The sequence below is a fragment of the Dromiciops gliroides genome, chromosome 2 (genome assembly GCF_019393635.1).
Source record: "Dromiciops gliroides isolate mDroGli1 chromosome 2, mDroGli1.pri, whole genome shotgun sequence".
Lineage (NCBI taxonomy): Eukaryota > Metazoa > Chordata > Mammalia > Microbiotheria > Microbiotheriidae > Dromiciops > Dromiciops gliroides.
Window position 1 is genome coordinate 182,789,283 of NC_057862.1, and position 15,129 is coordinate 182,804,411.

Here is a 15,129-nt window from a genome sequence, read left to right on the forward strand (position 1 = left end):
AAAAGAAATTCTAAATTTAAGCTAATGGGTGCATTCCTGCTCTTTGTGTTTGTTCAGACTGGGCTGGAAAATTTCAGATCCTCCTTTTTGTCAGATAGGTGATATGGAAATTGATAAATATTTTTGCCCAAGATTTGGGTACCTCAAGACCTTCACTGTAATATAGGTCACCCTCTCATAATATTCATTCTCTCATTAATTGTTAATCTAATCAATGTTGATTGCCACCCTTTGGAACGCCTGCTCACCAAGGGTGTATAAGCTGTGAGCCCATCACCATGACGGGTCTTTGTTCTAAGAGAGAGATGGCCAAATGACCATCCTTTTGTTACTCAACATGCTGGTTTTATCAATGAAATGATTAAATTACCCAGACATTATGACTTGTAAACTTTTTAAACTCCAGAGTTCTATACACTTTTCTAACTATAGTTCTTTGGTAGTCAATGAATACAACACAAAGAGACATCATTAAGAACAACTCATTTTTTGTTATTAATTGACTATATAGTACTTTAAGTGGGTGTGGTATATATGTGAATGTGTGTGGTATATGTGAATGTTTTGTGTGGTGTGAGCATATTTGTGGTGTGTGTAAGCTAAAGGGCAATTTGACTAGGGAGTTTTAGTGAATTTGAGTCAGTGATGTGACATTCTCATCTTTAAGCTACAGGTTTAAAACCACCCTAAGACACTTGGAACACTGTAAAAATGCCAACTTACCATTTGACATCAGAGATCCTCTGAGGTTCTGCCAATTTGATTTCTCTCTGTATTCATTAATTTGTGGGTTTATTTCCGTAGACAAGCTGGGAAAGAGTGTTCTTATGAACCACTATGTGTAATATCCATCAAATTAGTAACACTGGATTTTCATCAAAAAATAAATGCATGCTTCTTAGTTGTTAATGCCATTTCCCGGACATTGTGAATACATACATTTATAAAAGTGTATATTAACATATGTTAAAAATTACCCATTCCTTAGGGATAAAAACTCACTATTTGGCAAAAACTGCTATGAAAACTGGGAAAACAATAGAACACAAATTAGGTATAGACTAACATCTCGCACTGTATGCCAAGATAAAGTCAAAATGGGTGCATGATTTAGACATAAAGGGTGACACCGCTAGCAACTTAGAAAAAAGGAATAGTCCACTTGTCAAAGTTATGGGGAAGGGAAGAATTCATGACCAAGCAAGAGACAGAGAACATTGTGAAATGTAACATAGATAATTTTGATTATATTAAAATAAAGAGCTTTTGAACAATCAAATCAATGCAGTTGCAACATTAGAAGGAAAACAAAGCTGGGAAACAATTTTTACAGGAAGTGTCTCTTATAAAGGCCCCATATCTCAAATATATAAATAGATAAGTAAAATGAATAAGAATACAAGCCATTCCACAATTGATAAATAGTCAAAGGATATGAGCAGGTAGTTTTCGGGTGAAGAAATCAAAGTTATCTATGGACATATGAAGAAGTTCTCTAAATCACTTTGATTAAAGAAATTCAAATTAAAACAACTCTGAGATATTACCTCGCATCTATCAGATTGGCTAATATGACAAAAAAGGAAACTGATAAATGTTGGAGAGGATGAGGGAAAAGTAGAGCACTAATACACTGTTGGTGGAGTTGTGAATTAATCCATTCTGGAGAGTAATTTTGAACTATGCCCAAAGGGCAACCAAACTCTGCATACCCTTTGATCTAGCAATACCACTACTAGGTCTGTATCTCAAAGAGATTATGAAAAGAGGAAAAGACCTAGATGTGCAAAAATATTTATAGCAACCTTTTTCACAGTGGTGAAAAATTGGAAATTGAGGGCATGCCTATCAATTGTGGAATGGCTGAACAAGCCATGGCATATGAATCTAATGGAATACTATTGTACAATAAGAAATGATGAACAGGCAGATTTCAGAAAAACCTGGAAAGGCTTGTATGAACTGATGCAAAGTGAAATGAGCAGAACAAATAAAACATTGTACACAATAACAGTAAAACTGTGTAAAGATTAACTATGAATGACTTATCTCTTCTCAGCAACACAATGATTCAAGACAAGTACAAAGGACGCACAAATGAAAATACTATGCACATTTAGATAAAGAAGTGATGGACTCTGAATGCAGATTGAAACCTTTTTTCACTACTTTATTCTTTTTGTGTGTGGGTTTTTTTTCTTTTTTATCTTTCTTCTTTCATGACTGTGACTAATATGGAAATATGTTTTACATGATAGGACATGTACAACCTATATCAAATTGCATACCATTTTTGGAAGAGGGGAGGGAAGGGAAAGAGGGATTTTGAGTTCAGAATCTTATAAAAATTGTCAACTTGTAATTGTGGGAAAATATTATTTAAAAATTTAAATATGTTTCAAAAGATCAAAGGGTACCTTCTTAATCATTCACTCCCTATATTTTGAGTTGTAGCTGACTGCCTCTTGTTATCCCTAATCTGGGCTCTGAGTCTGATCATAAAAATCAACTCTGACTCATATACCCAGACCCAGCCTTCAAAGTGTTAAATGCAGGTTAAATGAAAGAAATATAGGTAGAAGGTTTAGTGAAATTCAAATTTCAAAGAAATCGATTCTATTCTTTTGTATTCCTGATATTCATGGTGAGAGAACTCTGAGGGCGTTTGCAAAGTATATGCTTGAGTTCTTTAAACCTAATGACAGGGAGTAATAGTAGGAGGGCATCAAGGTGAGTAGAAGAAAGCACACAGCATTGGAAAAAAATGCTTGTTATTCTGGGTGAAAAAATTTTTCTCACTGGTTATGTATAGAAAACTATTTTTACAAGAATGTTCCCTTCACAAAGCTTGCCAGTATCCTGACATGGCAAACATTTGGAGAGGTTTTCTAACTCAGAATTAATATTTTCTTTTCTCAAATGAACTTTCCTCAGGTGTACTGAGGTGTCACTTCTCAACTATCTCACTAGGTACTATTGCCCGTTGGCAAAGAGGAGAGTCTTGTCAGTAAGGACATCTTGAGAAGTCTTTGCTCATAGAATCACAATGAGAGTTTCTACCCTTTCATTCCCAAGACTATACCAATCTGACAAATTAGAGTCCTTTCAGTATCCTACTGATATAGACAAAGTGGATAATTGCTAAATGGTATGATTTGTGGATCAACAACAATACCACCAGCAACAAAAGTGCTCTCACTAGACTCCTGTGGTATTTAAAATATAGGTTGTCACTATTTGAGGCTAAGAAAGTGCCTAATGAAAAAACAAACAAACAACCACCCAGAAACAACCTCTGTGGGGAGTCGTAACTGTTCTAGATCAGAGAGGACAATTTGAGAATTTGGAGAAGTAAGCAGTCTTCCCTATTCTTTCACCAATAATTTAGCAACAAATACTCTCTAAATAAGATGATAGTATGATAAGAATTACTGTTGCACCACCACAACAACAAAAAATGAAAGCAAAGCCCAATACATAACCTAAATATTTAAGTGAAATGTATTAAAAGATATGGCATAGGGGGCAGCTAGATGGTGCAGTGGATAAAGCACCGGCCCTGGATTCAGGAGGACATGAGTTCAAATCCAGCCTCAGACACTTGACACTTACTAGCTGTGTTACCTTGGGCAAGTTGCTTAGCCCTCATTGTCCTACAATAATAATAATAATAATAATAATAATAATAATACATAGCTAGCTGAATCCCAAGATAATAGAGAAGGGTGCTGGAATATGATTGACTCTGATGTCTTATTAGCTTCCATGTTGGTAGAAGGCAGGCAGTAGTGAATGTTTGGCAATAAGGTTCCATGATAATAGTACATCCTCCAACAGAGTGCTTTTTAGCATAAAAGCATAATTATCAGAGTCTATGAAGCTGAGTTGCTCTTGCTTATATGAAGAGATAAAATTCTTATTTCTCCTGTCACTTATCAGCAAAGCCATACCTTACAGGGTTTTTGAAAAAAAAGAAAAGAATCTTCAAAACCTTGATAGTTTTTTGTTTGATAATTAGCCTGGGTACATGTAGCTGATAGTCTTTCCTGAACTCATGATTGGTCTTTTGGACAACTTGATTTTGGCACATATTCAACATTCTCAGTGTCTTAAATACAGGTGAAAGATATCTGGAAAGGGTGGGAAGTATGTTGCTATGCTGTTCAGTTTCTTATAATTCACCTAAGGATAATACATATTCAATAACCTTGGGACTTTGGTTGTATACTCAGGTTAGGGAGCTTGCTTAAAGAACATGCTTGCAATTTTCCTGAGAATGATTAAGCACTTAATGCTTGTTGATTGACTCATTGACCCAGGAAGCAACTATTGTTATCTTACAGCGGGACTTTTGAAAAAAAAAGTTACAAATGAGGAAAGAATTTTCTAATTTTTATTAGGCCAACTAAGATGTTAGAAACTACTGATGAAAATTACTGGCCCATAACTTGTAAGAAAAAAGTATTATAGTACACTACATTTAGATTAAGAAAGGGGATGTCCCCAAACAGGAGCTGCAATTGCTTATTTCAAAATAATAAACCCAATTCACACTAGGTCCATGATTTATTCTTACTTCTATAGGTAGAAATTCATATGCTAATTATCAAAGTCAATGGCCAATAAAAAGTAACCCATTAGAACCTTTTAGCCAATGGGCACAGTAAAAAGAGCACTAGATTTTGAATAAGAAAACATCATCTTTCTGAACCTCAGGATCTTCATCCATAAAATGAAGGTAATTCAACAAGTTAAGTTCTTTGTAAACATAAAGAAACATATAAATTAGTTTATCAGATTAGTTAGTTATCAATCAAGGTTCTATTAGTATCAATTAAACACAGGATAGAAAGTTTTGATGGAAGAGAAAGATGGGCATTTGTGGGGCATAAGGCCCTACCTTGGGAGGAGTCCAAATGGGAGTGAGAGGAAGAGGAGTATCTTTGGCAATCAAGGTATGGCTTGATGCCACTGAGCACATGAAAGAAGGAAAGAAGCCTTCCTTGGGGGTCATGGGGTAGGGTAAGAGTGAAAGGAGATGTCAAATGGAGAGATGAGAATTCTTTTTTTATCATAAAAGTATTTAATTATTTTCCAGTTAAATGTAAAGATAGTTTTTGACATTTGTTTTCATAAGATTTTTAGTTCCAAATTTTTCTCCCTCCCTTCCTTCCCTTCCCCCTCTCCAAGACAGAAAGCAATCTGATATATATTATATATGTACAATCATATTAAACATATTTCTGCATTAGTCATGTTGTGAAAGAAGAATCAGAACAAAAGGGGAAAACCTCAAAAAAACCAACAAAAAATAAAAGTAGAAACAGTATGGTTCAATCTGCATTGAGAATCCACAGTTCTTTTTTTCTGGATGTGGAAAACATTTTCCATCATGAGTCCTTTGGAGTTGTCTTGGATCATTGTAATGCTGAGAAGAGTTAAGTCCATCACAGTTGATCAAGAGAGATGAGAATTCTTACATAAATTTCATTTACTTCACAATTTTATCTAGGTCCAGAAACTTATATTTACTCTAATAGCCACTATGTATGATCTCTTTGTTTCTTTCATTGATTTATTCATTTGTTTTAACAGTCATTCAAAATATTTTTGAACTATAAATTCTCTCCTCAAATACAAGACTCAAGAGAAGTATAAAAAGGTCCAAGTCAATGCAACAATGGTCTGTACCCAGCGTCAGCAAAGGGTCCCCTTTAATCTCTTTCTGACCAGTTGTCTGACCCCCTTATCATCTCTAGACATTGAACTTTTGAAGCTTCTGCCTCAAAGGACTGCTGCTGGTGTTTCTGCAGCACATTCTGGGATGACTCCCCACCCCACTGTCACAGACCTTTCCTGCCAACCTCCTTAGTTGTCCTGGGATGTAAAAAACCATTTTACCCTGACTTTTTGTTGGCTCTGTCACTTGATTTGAGATATTATTTTAAAATTATTTGGAGAGTTTATCTGAGTTGCTAATACCCTGGCTTTTCAAAGCCTCAATTATAGGGGTGATCCCTTCTATTGCTTCCCTAGACAATGGATACTGTGGAATGGAGGGGAGTGGTCCCCCTTTAACCTTAAAGGTAACAGGCATTGCAGATTTAAGGAGCCCCACCTCAGTGGGGGATGACGCCCATAATGACTCAGGAATATCAGAGGGGATTTCGGATATATCCCCTACTATTCCTTGAGCTTCTGTAATCAAAAGCGGCAGTAAATTTACAGTATCCTCTGGCAATTGCAGGGAGACAGCCCCATCTGGAGCACAAGATATGGTTGCTCTAAGCTTGCAAAGGAGATCGCGACCTAATAAATTTACAGGGGCATCAGGCATAAGTAAGAATGAATGTTCCACTGTTAAGGGCCCCATAGATATCATTCGAGGGGTTAATTTTGCCAATCTTTGGGCTTTTCCCGAGATTCCTACCACATTCAAAGATCCTACAGCTTTACATCCAGGGTCTGGTTTGCTTACTAATACTGATCTAGAAGCTCCTGTGTCTAGCAGACAATCATAATAAGTGTCTCCCACTTTGAAGGTCACATGTGGTTCATTACTCTGGGGAGGTTAATGGACTGGCACAAGGGCATTCAAAAAATCTGTATCTGGGAATATGTAGCTTTCAGTATCTATTTTCCATCCCTCCCCTTCATCTCGTCAATCCTGTGCCCCCCTTTGAGGGAGTCCATGGTTACACTGATTCTAGTTCTGTCCTTCTGTACCTCCCTGATAGGGTCTACGGTTATTCTGATACTGTCTCTCTGTATCCCCCTGAAAAGATTTATATCCATTTTGATTCTGCCGATAATAAGGCCTATAATTACCCCGGTTATTTCCTTTCTGATAAAAGTTTCCAAAATTATTTAGATTTCCGCCAAAGAATTCCTCAAGGCTCTCGGTCATTGCCCTCTTAAGTTTTTGTTTTCTAGTCCTACATTCTCTCAAGAAGTGTCCTTGTTTTTTGCAGTACTCGCAGAGTTTAGGGGGTTGATAGCCATTTTCCATTGTCCAGTTTCACTGCCTTGTTGTTTCCTGTACTGGCGCTAAAATGTCCTGTCTGTTCCTTTCTTCTCTCTCATTTCCTTCGTAAATATATATTGCTATTTCTTTAAGTCTGTCAGGACTCAAACTATTCCAGCCAGGACATTGCTTTTAAAAATATTTCCGAATTTCTGGTAAGGACTGGTTTACAAAATGAGAGCAGATAATATGGGCATCTCTACCATCTAATGGGTCTAGTCCAGCATATTGCCTGGCATGCTTATGCAGCCTGTCATAGAATCTATTAGGTCTCTCATCAGGTCCCTGAACTGTATCTATAAATTTTTTGCCAGTTATCAGTCTTTCTAATACAGGATTCCATTGCCTTCAGCAATGTTTCTCTTGCATCTTTCAACATATCAAAATGCCTAGGGTTATTGGGGTCCCAGTCAGGGTCTTGAATAGGCCACCCAATATCAACCTTTCCCATGGCTTCCAGGCTGTTTACTGCAGCTACTATATCTGCTCTTTCCCCTGGGGACAATATTGTTTCCATAAGGTCAGTAACATCATTCCAAGTGGGCTGATATGCTCTAAAAATTGCCCTAAACTGCCTGATAACTGCTGTGGGATCCTCATCAAATTTAGGAGTACTTTGTCCCCATAAAACCAAATCCTTGGGTGTAAAAGGTGTGTATTGTCTGAGCTTATGTATAGTACCTTTTTGACCATGGGTGAGGATCTCTTGAAGGGGAAAAATTTTTACTTTCTCTGTCTCCTCTATCTATCTATCTATCTATCTATCTATCTATCTACATTTATTTATTTATTTACATTTATTTCTTTATTTGTTTGTTTGGCATAGAGGAAGTAGAGGGAGAGGGAATAAGAGTTGAGTCATTTGGAATTTCAGTATGAACGACCTTGCATTCAATCTCAGATTTGGATTGAGTTGTATTATTGGGCGTTTTGGTTTGGGAGGCCATGTCTTCAAGCTTAGATTTGGAATGATTGAAATAATGACCAGGAAGTGCAGGCGCCAGGATAGTTTGTTTAGGGCCATCTGAACTTTCCTCACATGAGTCAGACATAATTCACAAGTTCTTTAATCCTGTCTATTGTGAGAGTCCTCCAGTCTGGGCATTGTAAAAAGTATCTACGGATTTCTGGCAGTGAATTATAAACAAATGTGTTGAGAACAATATGAGAATCTCTTAAGTCTACTGGATCCAATCTGGTGTACTGTCTCATGGCCTCGCAAAGTCTATCATAAAATCTATTTGGTCTTTCATTAGTCTCCTGAAGTAGACTTAGAAATTTCTGCCAGTTTATTGTTTCAGTTTGAGAGTCCTTGTTTTCAATTTGGGGTCTGGATTGAGTCAGATCATTTATTATTTCAGTTGGGAGGCAGACTCAGATGTAAGCTGGGGGCTGGATTTTCTTCCTCTTATATTTTTATTGTTGTTTTTGTTTGTTTGTTTGTTTTAGTGAGGCAATTAGGGTTAAGTGACTTGCCCAGGGTCACACAGCTAGTTAAGTGTTAAGTGTCTGAGGCTGGATTTGAAATCAGATACTCCTGACTCCAGGGCCGGTGCTCTATTCACTGTGCCACCTAGCTGCCCCATCTTATATTTTTAGTATGATAATTTTCGCTTGCCCTGGCCCAGATTTCCCAATAAAGTGAATGTTCAGGTGGACATCTACTTAGGGTTCTCTGCAAATGTCTCAATGTTTGGGGATCAAATGACCCATATTTGGGCCATTCTTCCTGTAATTCCTCATGCCACATAAAACACAGTCTGATAAGCCCTCCTCTGGTCATGGTTGTATCTAGTCTAAGTTTTCCCTCATTCCAATCCATAAGTAGCTTTCCTAATGGGGAATCCCAGGGAATCATCTTTATCCTAATATTATCCAGGGCATGCCAAATTCTCCATACCACACGACAAAGCCCCACAAAACCAAAAAGAGGAATAAAAATTAAAAAAATATTCATCAAATTCAAACTGGCCAACATCTCTGATTAGTGAAGGTAAAGCTAGAAAAGGGGTACTTAGGATGTTTAAAAGATCCATTTGAAATTTAAAACACCTGATACTTGGCATTACTTTCCAATTTAAGGGGACAGGAGGGGAAATCTTACCCCATCAGAAGACAGAGCAGAAGATGAACGTTTGGTTTTCCTCTTCATGGTCAGTCAAATTGTGTAATTTAAGATTCTAAATGTGGGTTCTAATCTGTTCCCCCAATTTTGGGGGAAACTGACTAAAATCACTGATAAAACGAGTTTAGGTTTTTAAGGGTTTTTTGAAAGATAGAAAGAGAAAGATTGAGAACAAAATTCCAACAGCATGGCAATCCTATCTTTCCTCAATTTTCCTGTGAAGTCCTCTGCCGCCACCACCACCACCACCATGAAGTAAGGAACCCAAAAAGAGACAGACCTCTTTGAGCAGGCCTTCCTTCCTCCTTCCTGTCCCCTCCCAGAAAATGGGAGGCTCCTCAAGGTGACTGGCTGGTAGCCTTGATAGACAGTACCCATGCGCAAATGTTACTTCCTGACGCCAAGGAAAAGCCACATGGCCTTGCCCTCTGAGGCATTCTGCTTATGGTGGAGCTTTCCTATAGTAAGTCTCCAGTAGGTGGCATCATTCCAATCATTACATGCCCATGTACATTATGTTTATCTACATGGATTTGTCTAGAAGTGGCTCCCAGGGAAGAATAAATAGATCCTTAGCATCTCTTCCACCTACCCATACCCAAGGGAAACTTAGTTCTACCAAGAGAAAAACAGAAGATTGGTACCAGAGGCTGGACACTTTGCTTTCCTTAGAGAAAGGGCACTAGGCTAGAATTATATCTATATGCTCTACCTAAATATTGTTAGTCTAGGGTAAATAATTTCTGGGTTCATAATCACTATCCTTTAATGAGGAAGTAGTATTCCAAGCTAAATTTCTAAGTATTAACTCCCTTCTCACCAAATTCCAGTTCCACAATGAACAAAACTAGTAAGTAGCAAATAAGTGAGATATCTCAGTTTACTCAAGTGAGAGAAAGAGCCCCAGATCTCATGCAAGAAGACTCTAGTGTAGTAAACTGAGAAAAAGTAAATTTCACCAAATCTCTAGTCTAATAAGCTGTGAATAAGGACATGATCAAGATGCCAACTCCTTTTCATTGTGTGCTTCTCCCCAGAGTCTTTCTCTCCCTTAAAGGACTTGAAGAAAATCTAGAATTGCGTGTCCTCTCTATTGAAGCCAGAAGCTAAAAGACCATCTCATCCTTCAACAACTCAGCCCCTCACTCAGGTGTGGATCATTGACTAATTGATCCCTACCAGTGAAGAAAATCAAACGCAATTGGACTTTGAGTCTCAGAATACACCAGTCATTTAAATAACAGTGGGAATTAAATTGTGCAGCAGGGATAGGAGAAAGAAGGGAGTAAATATTTCCTGGGTACTTATTCTTCCTTTTGTTGCAATTTCTCCTTTATACATTTGTATAGCTGGGAGATTTTAAATTCTCTAGGCCAATATGACTCATAGCTATTTGTTTTAAGTCACATTAACCAGTACTATTAATCAAAAGAAGCTTATAGCTATTAGGTGCCCAGTGGAGACTTGGTTAGGGTAAATTACAGAACTGGAACGAATCTTACATACCATTAGGCTTCATGTAAGGCAAAACTTACTAATAATTTTGTGCTCTCCAAAAGTAGAATGGGATGCCTTGAAAGGGTATGAGTTTCTTCTGACTTGAGGTTTTCAAGGATAGAATAGTTGACCATTTCTTCAGGATGTAAGAGGGGGCATATTTGGTCAGGTACAAAACTAGATGGCTGGGGGGACAGAGCAAAGATGGCAGAGGAAAGACAATAAACACACAGAACTTCTGACACAATTACCCCTAAAACAGCAATAAAACAAGCCCTGGAGCAGAAAAACCCACAGAAAGACACTGAGGTTTTCCAGATTATAGGGGGCCATACTGGGCTGCTAACAGAATCCAATACCCTCCCTGTCCCCGACTGATTGGGCCAACACAGATCCCAAACACACTGCACAAGAGGAATTTATCCCCAGGTTCCAAATCAGCTGCAGTACCAGCATCTTCTAACTATGCTTACCGTCAGGTGAGAGGGCTGAATGGCTGGTGGGGGAGGAGGCAGAGGAGGTGGGGGAAACACAGGGGTATCTGTGGGACCTGAGGAGGAGTTCAGATATCCCATCCCAGCAGGGAACCAGGAAGAGATCTTGAGCAGTGGTAGGCCCAGGTTGGGGAGGGGTGCAGTCTCATCAAAGCTGAAAACCACCACAGCACTCTGCTGGGTGCTTAACTAGCAAGTTGGCTTGAGGTTATCTTCTGACCAGAGAACAGGCCAGGTGAGAGAAAAAAACCTGCCCTCCCTCAAACTGAAACACCTGGGACCCTCTAAAGCTTGCAAGTATAGCTTGCAAGTCAGGGCCCCACCATAAAAGGGAGCTAAAGGTCAAGTAAAAAACTGCAAGATTGGGGCAGCTAGGTGGCGCAGTAGATAGAGCACCAGCCTTGGAGACAGGAGGACCTGAATTCAAATCTGGTCTCAGACACTTAACACTTACTAGCTGTGTGATCCTGGGCAAGTCCCTTAACCCCAATTGCCTCACCAAAAAGTAAAAAGAAAAAAGAAAAGAAAAACTGCAAGATGAGCAAGCAAAGAAAGTTGCAAACTATTGAAAGTTTCTTTATCAACAAGGAAGATCAAGATGTACCCTCAGAAGAGGATAGCAAACTCGGGGCCCCTACATCCAAAGCTTCCAAGAAAAATATGAATTTGTCTCAGGCCATGGAAACACTCAAAAGGGACTTTGAAGATAAAGTAGGAGAGATAGAAGGAAGATTTATAAGAGGTGGAGGAAAGAATGGAAAGAGAAATGAGAGCAATGAAGGAGAGCTATGAAAAAAAAGTCAACAGCTTAAAAAGTCAAATGGAAAAGGAGATAAAAAAGTGTCTGATGAAAATTATTGCCTAAGAAGCTACTGACTTTATGAGAAACCAGGACACAGTAAATCAAACCCAAATGAATAAAAAATAGAGGGCAGGGGTGGCTAGGTGGCACAGTGGATAAAGCACCGGCCCTGGATTCAGGAGTTCCTGAGTTCAAATCCGGCCTCAGACACTTGACACTTACTAGCTGTGTGACCCTGGGCAAGTCACTTAACCCCATTGCCCCGTAAAAAAAAAAAAAAAATAGAGGGCAATATGAAAAAAAACTGACCTAGAAAATAGATCCAGGAGAGAGAATTTGAAAATCATTGGACTACCTGAAAATCATGACCAAAATAAGAGTTTAGACAGCATCTTCCAAGAAATTGTCAGGGAAAATTGCCCTGATATTCTAGAAGCAGAAGGCAAAATAGAAATTTTAAGAATCCACCGATCACCTCCTGAAAGAGATCCCAAAAGGAAAACCTCCAGGAATATTATAGCCAAATTCCAAAGCCCCCAGGTCAAGGAGAAAATATTGCAAGCAGCTAGAAAAAAAAAGGAATTCAAATTCTGTAGAACTCCAATAAGGCTAAAACAAGATCTAGCAGCATCCACATTAAAGGACAGGAGGGCATGGGATATGGTATTCCAGAGGGCAAAGGAACTGCGAGTACAGCCAAGAATCATGTACTCAGCAAAACTTCGTGTAATCTTTCAGAGGAAAAAATGGGATTTCAATGAAAAAGAGGACTTTCAGGCATTTATGATGAAAAGACCTGAACTGAATAGAAAATTTGACTTTCAAATACAAGACCCTGGAGAAGCATAAAAAAGTAAACAGGAAAAAGACTTTATGAGGCATATTAAAAGATCAAACTGTATACATTCCTACATGGGATGATCATACTTTGAACTCATAAGAATGTTCTCAGTAAGGAATTCATAGAAGACACAGGTCTGAACTGAACATGAAAGGATGATATCTGGAAAGCATTTATGTTTTGTTCTTTATGGGGCAAACAGGGTGGGGTACCTTATGTCTGGGGCTGGACTTGGAATCAGGGCCTCCTGGGTCCAGGGCTGGTTCTTTGTCCACTGTGCCACCTAACTAACCCATGATGACATCTTTAAAATAGGGTTGAGGGGTAGGAGGAATAAACTGGGGGAGGGGGAAGGGGAGAGATGGTTTGGGGAGAGGCAGTTCACATGAAGGGAACAAGAAAAAAGCTTATGGAGGGGAGGGGAAGAGGGGGAAGGAGTGGGGGAGTGAATGAACCTTAATATCATCAGAATTGGCTCAAAGAGGGAATAACATACATACTCAAGTGGGTATAGTAATATATTTTTGCCCTGAGGGAAAGTGGGAGGGGAGGAAAATAAGGGGTGGGGAAGAGGGGAAGGAGGGAAGGGCAGATTGGGAGAGAGAGCAGTAAAAAGCAAAACACTTTGGGGGAAGGTGAAGATGTTCTGCATAACTGCACAAGTATGACATATTGAATTGCTTGATTTAATAGGGAGGGTTGAGGAGGGAGGAAGGAAGAAAAATTTAAAACACAGAATTAGCTCAAAGACCTTAATCTCATCAGACTGGGCTCAAGGAGGGAATAACATTCATACCCAATTGAGAAGAGTAATCTATTTGACCCTACAGGAAAGTGTGTGGGGGGGCGGAGAGGATAAGGAGGGAAGGGTGAAAAAGGAAAGTGTAGAGCGGGGGAGGGAATAGTCAGAAGTAAAACACTTTTGAGGAAGAATAGGATAAAAGAAGATAGAAAATAGAGTAAACATCATGGGAAGGGAAAAGGATGGAGGGGAATAGTTATGATGATTGATTATAATCGTAAAACGTATGGTACCTACTTTGCTGGGCTATTATGAAGAAAATTCTTTGTCAAGTTTAAGGTACTATATACAGGTTATGATGAACAGGATACTATCATAAAAAACCTGGAAAGACCTACATGAACTGAAGCAGAGTGAAATGTACTGTATACAAAATTACAGCAATAGTGTAAAATAATCTGCTGAGAAGCATGTGGGTATTTTCAGCAAGGCAATGATTCAATATAACCCTGAAGAACTTATAAAAATTGCAACCCATCTACAGAGAAAGAACTGATGGTATCTGAAAACAGATGGAAACACATTAAATTTTTTTCTTTGACAATTCCTTAATCTGAAGTTTTGTTTTTTAACTGTTTTCTCTCACAACCTATCTAATGTGGTAATGTTTTCCATGACTACTCATGTATAACTTATTTTGAATTGCTTGAGTTCTTGTGGGTGGGGTGTGGGAAGGGAGGGAAAAACAGAAGTCAGAAAACAAAGTTTTAAAAAAATTTATGTAAAAATTTGTTTTTACATATATTTTGGAAAACAAGAAAAGGAAAATGCAAGAAAAAAAAAAAGAACTAGATGACTTCTGAGGTCCCTTCCAACTGTGAAGTCCCCTCACTGTACACATGAGAAAACTTGAAATTCAGAGAAAAGTGACTTTTCTAAGGAAATATAGTTATAGGATTCAAATCCAGGTCTTCAGATTAAAACTTCAATGTAATTTTCATTGCATTGCTGGTAGCATAATAAAATATTTTAATGCCAAGACTGGAGTTCTTTTTTATTTTCAAATTTTTATCTATTTATAATATTTATTTAAAAAATTTATTGAGTTCCCAGTTCTCTCCCTCCCTTCCTCCCCTCCCTGACCCATTGAGAAGACAAGCAATATGATATCAATCATGCATGTGAAATCAAGCAAAACATAAAGAGGTTTTCTTGAAGGATTGTGGAAAGGGTCACCTATGAATACACACAGCTGTTGGGGGAATTTCTCAGCTTGGTTTCCTAGAGAATAGTTAGAAACATTCCCACCAGCAAGCCAAATCAAGTGAATAGCTAAACTAAAAGCAAAAGAAATTTATTAGTGTCAAGGAAGCTTTAACTCCCCAGTGTACACATTTTGGCTTTTATAGCTTTCTGGGGGCCACTTAGATTACAGCCAATCAGAAGCATTCTGAATGAACCAATGAGCAGCAGCTCAAGGAAGGAGGTTTGGAAAGTAACTAATTTTGTGTTTGGTACATTTGTAAGGTCATGTACTGCTAAAATGTGCAGCAAAACTTTGTGTATTCATCCTAAGTAGTTTAAGTTTTGTGTATTGTCTGCAG